The sequence below is a fragment of the Thunnus maccoyii genome, chromosome 2, assembly GCF_910596095.1.
Source record: "Thunnus maccoyii chromosome 2, fThuMac1.1, whole genome shotgun sequence".
In the NCBI taxonomy this organism is placed as follows: Eukaryota; Metazoa; Chordata; class Actinopteri; order Scombriformes; family Scombridae; genus Thunnus; species Thunnus maccoyii.
In genome coordinates, this window is record NC_056534.1 from 5,628,954 (window position 1) to 5,637,898 (window position 8,945).

The following is an 8,945-nucleotide window of genomic DNA, read 5'->3' on the forward strand; positions in this document are numbered from 1 at the left end:
CTCTCTTAAAGTCAGCATCAGTAATATGACTTGTTTAGAAGTGGCTGTGTTTAGATATTAGGATAGAGATGAGGTATTTTCTCTCTTACCTGTAGCAGTATGCAACCATGCAGATAGTTTATATTTTATAAGGCCAGGATGCTTGTCGGAGGAGCTGAGCAGCACCTGAAACCCCCCTCCTCCCTCCTTCCCCTAAACACCTTTCTACCCTCGCATCCAACAACGTCTGTAACTTTCCAAAAAAACCGACAATCCTGACAAACACTCACCTCACGCTGTGTTTTTCCAGCTGTGCTGAGGTGAGAAACTAAGCGTGTGTTTGAACTTCTCCCTCAAGCTATCTTTTTTCATTCTTTACACATTTTCTTCTGTCTTCTGTCATGTGAACAACAGAGCACCATTATCCCCCGTTTGTATGATTCATTTACATCTCAACCCCTGTTTCGGAGCAGCCAGAAACACTTTTGCCTTCGTGCGTGGCTTGAAAAACAAATTGTACAAACTTGTTACTTTCAAGCATACTGACACCTTGAGATTTCTGCCACTATAGGGACTATTTCAGAGACAAATAGAGAGCTATCTGCATAGTTTGATGCCATATAAAGTAGGTGGAACCTTTAAATCAGGTTTGGTGAGTTAAAATAAAATGTGGGATTAGACATTTGATGAGATTTTGATTGGTGTCACCAATAACCCACAAACTGCAAGTATAACAGCTGCCAGTCTCCCTCTGTAAGACAACACTGAGGGCTTAAATACTACACGAGCTAAAGGAGGAGACTGATGGGCAGTTGGCACTTGTGTACACAAACCTGGTATGAGTTGGATGCTGCGGTGAGAGTCTTTGCCAACGTGTAAAACAATCATTGCCAGTACATGCCAAAACTCACAAACTGCTAGTTTTGCCTTCATTCCTCCGAGATGAAGTTATAGTTACAAAGCTACTTTCATGAACTGATGCTGGAACCTCGTGTGACCTGGTGGTGGTGCTGTGAGGCGTTTAAGAACCAGGTGACCCCCCCCCCCCCCCCCCCCCCAACAAAGGAAATGCAAAATCTTTTACTCCTGTTACCACATGGTGCGACAAGGTGAAACGAACAAAAAAAAAAACAAAACAGAGAAAGCAACACCTTTAATTAGCCTCAGTGTCACCTTGCTGCTTCACAGATAACCCTCGTTAAAATTTTCAAGGAACAATTAACAACTTTCTGTTAGAGAATGACTTAAAAAGGCTGATTTTGATAACATTCAATTAGCTCCATCTCTACTTAATTATACATTAAAAAGGAACACAGACACATTTTTTTATTTTAAAAATATACTTTAATACAACAGCTGCATATAAATATTAAAATATACATTATACAGGTTTACAGTACACTCACACAAAACCAAAACAAAAAATATTAGGCTTCTATTTGTACGGCACTTCTTGTATTTTTTTTTTTGTTTTTTTTGTTTCGTTTTTTTGTACTATTTTCTTAAAGGTTACTTACTGACGAAGGAGCTGTACATAAAGATGTGTTAATGTGTTAACAGGTCCAAAGTATTACTGAAGTATTGTGATTACTGGGTTACTGAAAGACAGACGGAGGGAGGAAGAGGAGGAGGAGGAGGAGGAGGGGAAGGATGAGGAGGGGGAGGAAAAGGGAAGAGGGAGGGAGGTGGGGTTGGGGGGAGAGAAGTCAGGGGGAGGGTTGCTGTACATTATATGACATGGCATTGTGGAATGTTTGCTAGTCTCTTGGTTTTCCTTTCCTCCCATCATTCAGCATGTTTTCAGAGAGATTAAAGAACCATCAAGGATGTGATTAGTCAAGTCTTTTTTTCTCTCTCTCTCTCTCTCTCCACAGGATGTCTTTGTTGGATAACAAACTACCTTTTCATTTCTAATCAGATAGCATGCCCCCCCCCTCCAACATTTCCTGCTCACATCCACAACCGGGTCTTTGATCTCGACTTATCATCGATCTCGACAGAAACGACTGACTCGGTTTTGGTTAAAGCCACAAGGTGTGTCTTAGCTGCATCTCTTATATTTTCGGTACATTTAAGACACAGAGCTGAGCATCTGTATTTCACATCACTGGCGATGTTTCAAAAAACTAAGGAGGTTGTTTAACCTCTGCAGGACACTGTGGAGAACTTTAACAGACTGCTAGTACAAAGAAAAGTTACTTAAATATATACTTTTAATATACGTGTTGATAGATACGACTGAGATATAACATATAAATTAGTGATTAGAGTTGTAGATTATTTCCCAAAATGTCAAACTACTCCTTTAAACTTTAAAAAATATAGCATCCCTGTACTTGAACTTCCAAATTTATTGCAAAGGGTCTATTGGTCAAAAATAGTAAAAAACGGTTTTAATATAGGCCGACCACCCTTCAAAAAGAGGTCAACAACTCTTCCTACACAGTTTTGAAGATAACAGAATCATCCCATTTCCCAAGTTGTGGCTCTATTTCCAAATCTAAACAAAGACGTTTGCCAAAAGTGATATTATATATATGCTTCCTTAGTTTGTATGAACCATCAATAAGATTAAAATGTTTTATTAGGTGCATTTATCAACATTAATGCTATTTCCTAAGGATGACTTTATCTTAACTCTCTTTCTCCTAAATCCAAAATATGTAAACTTCACTTACTGGAACTAACTGGAATTATGTTTATGGGAGGAAACATGAGGCCAGACATCGCTGTGGAAACTAAAAACTGATTCAAAGAATGAATGTTACTGATAGTACTGAGTTTCCTAATTACACCAACGAAGGAACTGCGGTTCGCTCACACCTGGTGGATGCCGGTATCAGTGCTGATTCCTATCCACTGATTGGATCGTTGCATCCCTACAGTTTCTCATTATTTTACATTTTCATACATAACATGTTCATATTTTTCTTGCAATATAGAGAATAATCAAGATGTGTCACTTCCGGCTTTTTTTGTTTGGATTAGTTAGAGGTGCAACTTGGGAAACAGGTTAAAATTTTGATTTTTTGATCTGCAAAGATTCTTTAAAGATCCTAGAAATACCTTTAAAATAGTGTTGAGTGTTTATAAAAAAAACTAAGATTTAAATATTGAGTATTTCTCTTTAACATGAAAACCTCATGAGTTGAGTTTAACACTGAAAAACTCAGTTAATCTGCTTCTTCAGGACTCTGTGGGTGCAGTTTGATCAGATTGTCAAAACAAAACAAAAAGTGTCATCACATGTAGCTGAATAAGATAATAATAAAACTTTCATGGTCTTTAAATAATCTTCTGGGCTTTTTGAAAGATCGCCACAGATTTATGTATCAGGATGAAAGATGCTTAGCTCTGTGATTTGAATGTAGTGATAAAATATGAGAGGCACAAACTGGAGCTAGCTTCAGCCAGCTATCTCCACCTCAGCTTCACTGATAAGAAAAACTCCACGTGGACCCACAGGTCTAAACTGACACCCCCCCCCCCCCCCCCCCCCCCCATCTGGCTCCTTCCCAGAAGGAGGCTTCCAGGTCAGTGACAAACTAGACAGGGGCATCGAGATGCAGGCAGCCACAGCAAGGGGCAGCAATTCAACTGAAGCCCTCCTCTGCAACTGCCAGAATGTGACAGGGGGCCGAGGTGGAGGTGGAGGTGGAGGTGGAGGTGGAGGGGGATTAAAAGGTTTTGGATAAACTACTCCGAGGCCCCGGCTAAGTGCTGTTTCCCTCAGCCTCCTCTGCCCGGAGGCCTGTCGCCTTTGAAACAGGAGAAGCCTGAGTGTCTCCAACAATGCGAGCGCTAGAGCAGAGTGGGGACGGGCACCCGGAGGTCAGCAGCGTCCCACCAGTGTAGGCTTACTGATGGGTCTATTCAGCCCGCCGGTCCACAACACCTCCATGCCTGGTCCAAAAACCCACTGCAGTCACATAAAAGGTGTATGTCACTACTACTCCATTTGTCCACCTTGACTTAGTGTTTTCTAAACAGGGATAATTTTAGAATTTGGACATTTAAACCCAAGCATGCCGGCACGCATGGCAGAAATGGAGGGAAATGTTTCCGGGCAAGGCAGGATTTGACACGGGTAGCTGTTGAACCTCAAACCTTGCCAGCTTTAATAATCAATTCATCTACCAATTCATCATTTAGTCTATAAAACGTTTATAACAAGTTCTCAGAGCTCAAGTTGAGGTTTTCAGACTGCTTGCTTTGTCTGACCAACAGTCCAAAAACAAAGGCTATTCTATTTATTATGATACAAAATAGAGAAAAAGCAGCAAATTCAAACTTAGCAGAGGCTGGAAGCAGTGAGTGTTTGGTATTTTTGCTTGCTAAACTTCCAACAGTTAATCAACCAAATTAGTTGTTGATTAATTTACTGACGACTGATTAACCCCGGATGTCCGGTGTCATGCCCTCGTCGCGTTTCAAACGTCCGCTGGAAGGTTTTTAAAGCAGAGCATCTTCAAGCAGTTTGTTATTCAGCAGACACACACACACACACACACACAAACACACACACACACTGTTTCCATGACAAACTCTCGCACATAATCCCTTGTAAAACCACAAGGTGTCATTTTTATTCTTCAAGAAATGATTAATTAAAACGTGTTAATTAGTGAGCTTTAAATGTTGCTGGTAGGTGCAGTTTTTTTTTAACTTTTGGACAGAGCTAAGCTAGCTGTTTCCAGTCTTTATGCTAAGCTACGCTAAGCTAGCTGCTGCCTGTAGCTTAAAATTTAACGGACCAAAATGAGAGTGGTATCAAACTTTTCATCTCACTCTCATTAATAAAGTATTTCCCAAAATGAGGAACTACTCCTTTAAATATTAAAGTCATGTTGATTGATAATAAATATCAGCATTTATACACATTCACAAGTGAATTTTACTGTTTTATAGATGTGAACTGCTGCTTCACTCAGGTCCAGTGGACATCGGCACACGGCTACAACTCAGGATGGATATATTTAGGATTTTATCAATATTACTACTATTATCGGTTCTTTTTCATTACTAAAGAATTGCTTTTTTAAAAATATATTGTTTTAAAAAAGAGTAAATTCAGAACTATTATTTCCAGAGCAGCAAAAGTAATGTTTACAACAGCAAACTTACTATTTAAACTCAATAAAAATTAAAATTCTTAACATTTTAGACCCAATTCAGAACCAGGTTTCCGTGGGAGGCAACCATAGCTATGACAGAACGCAACACAGCTGCGTTCCGTGAACATCAGGGGTTAATCAGTTATTTGACTACTGGTTTCAGCACGACAGTCAATTATGGAAGAAGGCTGGTGCACAGCAGAGTCTTACAGGCTGCAGCCAAATGTTACCAGACTTAAATGAATTAAAATAAAGACAGATTTCTTCATTAGCAGCCCTACTAATACATTAGACATCTGAGGAACTTGAGCTCAGTCTCCCCTGTCTGTGTACATTTGCTCTTAGGAGTTTCAAAAACCCTTAACAGCTGAGGTGGACTCAGCTTTCACTGTGAGGACAAAGGTCAATTTGAAACTTTCTCTTTCTCAGAAAAGCACATCAGTGTCAGACAAGTTTCATGACTGTTTACTTCTCTCTCTCTCTCTCTCTCTCTCTCTCTCTGTCTCTCTCTCTGGCAGACGGTGACACCCAGTGAGGAAGTAACTCAGATAGAAATTGTCCAGTTTATGCAAAGTCATTGTCCATATTAGGTCAGAGCTGGCTAAATCTGTAAGCTGAGAGCACCAGGGCTGTAGTCTTTAAATCCTGGCTGTTCCTCTCTTGACCCGGGCTGAGCTCTCCCTGTCATGACCGTCCTGCAAACAGCTACAGAAACATGATCAAACAGCAGAAATCTTTGGGTCATTCAGGTTTACCCCACATATCTGCCTCCTGTTTCCAGGTACACATAAACAGACACTTTCTGGGAAACTGAGTCAGGAATGTGAGCAGAGACAAGTGGCCTTGCCAAGACTGGCCACTCCCCATTAAAGCTTTACAGTTAAAGGGATATGCCGTGATACAAAAAATGTCAAAATGTTGTTGTTTTTTTTTTTAAAAGAGGAAAGATGCTACGTCTTGTTTGTTGTTTGAATCTGTGGCAAGAATTCACTGTGTTACAACAGTTTTCTCATCAGTTCAGTTTTTGGCATATAGATGAATGTACACAGCAGATGGTGTTTTGTGTTACGTAACACCTCTTTGGAGGAAGAAAAACATCAGGACAAACTTGTGCATTCAAAGTGGAATCCCTCCATAAACCCAAAGACCTCGCCGTCCTCCAACGTGACAGATGGGCTGTCCAACCTTTTAAACTTTTGTGATTTGTACAGTTGTTTTCTGCGGCCTCCTCTCTTTTTGTTTGTTGTTGCATGAGGGCATGTGAAGGAAGCCGCTGCCAGCATGAGATCCTGTGACTCTGCTGGCAGCGTCGTCAGCTTCCCAAGGCTCGGGAGAAGTGGGAGGAGGGAGGAACGCACTTCTCAGCAGCAGAACCAGTGCAGAGTGCACCTTTAACCAAACAGACAGAAGGGTTTTCTTCTACTGGCTTCAATGACCTTGTCCTCGATCATCAGTCTTTTTTTTTTACAGTAAAATTATCACACAGAAACTCTGACCAGGCGGACCAGGTTTCTGTGGTGAGCCTCAGTGACATCAGGATCTCCTGCTGCTGCATCAGGAATCTTTTCTTGCAACGCCACAGACTATCAGTCTTTGGCATCAGAGCTGTAGAGCTCTGTTCACCAGCTGCAGAGCTCCATGATGAAACCTTTCCAGCTGAGCAACAGGAATCCGCTGTTTACAGTACAGTACTATACGACCATGAGAAACATTTCCCAGAAATCAAAAGGATACAGAAACTAAAACAGGGGCGAGACAAAAACACCCTGAACTCTTGTATCCACAGTAAGGATGGAAAGATTCACTGCATTGGTGCACCGGCATAAACATTCACGATGCAATTGCCTTGATTAAAAAAAAAAAGTGTGCACTGGATGCAATTTGAGATGAACTCACAATGCATTGTTTCTAAGATCTTTGCATCAGTAAAATCCGATTTATTAATATATAATTATAAGTAGAGGCCCTATGCCTTTATTATTTAGCAATGTGACCAATAATTTGTGACCAATAATGTGATATTTAGATTGATTCCTCCTCTATAAACTGTTTCTCAAGCGCGCTAGCATGCTAAAGCTAAGTGGCGCGCTGCCAAAAACGTCCCGGATGGAACTCGCGCTCTACAATTATTGTTCCACACGTCGGAGTAAGTGGATTATGAAACTATTTTGACAGACACAACTGTTTGAGTCGAGGAGCATATGCATGTAAACTAGAGACAGAGGAGATGCTTACTGAGTTGCAGTACTAGAGAAACAAATGTGTAAAGTAAAAATGGCACTTTTGAAGTTAATTTATGATTGCTGAAGAAATGAAATCAAACTCTCTGTACCACATTGAATTGCATAGCATCATTCTTTTGCATCGCCTTGAATCGCATTGTGTGTGAATCAAATCGCACCGCACTGCAACAGGGGTGAATCGTATCATATTGGTGGTTGCTTCATATGTATTTTTAATGTATCGGATGGTCGGCAATGCATCGAGATGCGGCCTGATTGTTAGAAATGCACGTCCCTAATCCACAGCTTTCAAAATGACCACGAGCGAGACCTCAAGGAGGCGAAGAGTTAAAGGTTAACTGCTCCTTTCCTGGTTGAGACAGGAAATTGAGTTTCCATAGGAGAGGAGCAGTGTGTTATAGAGCAGCAGCTTTGGAACGCAGCCCAGACGGGAGCTCATCAAGGTTGGAAAACAAAAGGGGGGACTGCTTAGCTAACAGCCGCTCCTCTACTTATATTTCCCAGAGATGATGTTCACAGAAACCGGTGCCAGCTACTGTTTCCATGTATAGGTTTTAATCTGGAAAGGAAAATATTTTGGCTGACTTTTTTTTTTTTTTTTTTTGGCTGAACATGTGATGGGACCTGCACTTTTTTATTCTTCCATGTAAAGTCAAGTGAGGCCGGGCTCAGAGCAGTAGTCATGGGTTACGTTTTACTTTGTAATAGGGTTTTAAGATCAGGCATAATAACACAGGTCCCTGTGGCTTTAAGCTCCAGGCACTTCAGAAAGGCGTCATTATGCAAACAAACTGCCTATTACAACAGAACATGCTCGCAAGCCAAAACCCAGTCAGCAGTTACTGCCTGATGCCTCCGCTCAGGTTTGCATTGCTTTTTTATTTCTTTCTCATCATACAGTAGCACCATACTGAGACAAACCGAGACCACCAGTTGGTCACAAAGCGCCGAGCGCCCACGACAAGTCTCTCAATCAATATCTGTCCTTAGAAAAAGGTGCCAAGAGTCTTTTTTTTTTTTTTTTTTTCTTTTGGAGGATCTGACGCCCTCTTCGAAGGTGCTTAGTTGCTCTTACCACAGTGCAAATCAAAGGGTCCTTGATGTTTTTTTTTTTTTTTTATGTCCAACAACATTTAGAGACCTTGGACAGGTTGGTCTACAGCTTCAGCAAAGACCACAGAAGAAAGGCAGATTTCAAAACTCTCAAGACTGACGCCCACTATGTGGGCTGTGGCATTGTCAGATAACAACAAAATAATATAAAAAAAAAACAAAAAAACAAATTAAACTTATTTGCTTTCTAGATCTACAAGTGTTTTTTTCTCTATTTCTCATTGCAATTCAGGAAGGTGCGCTACATAATCAAGTCAGGGGTTGAGGAGAGGGCTTGGGGAAGGCATTGAGGACACTTCCCTTTTGTGGGTAAAAATAAAAGCCACTGCAGATAAGCTAAAGGAGCACCAGGCTGCAGAGCTAAAAAGGCTGACCGAATTATGAACTGTCAGTCATTTCCTGTGTGTGTCAAACCGCAATCTCACAGATCCACAATGGTAGTGCATTTAAGGTGAAAAGTCCGTTTCAGTAATGTCATCCTTTAAAGGATGCATGC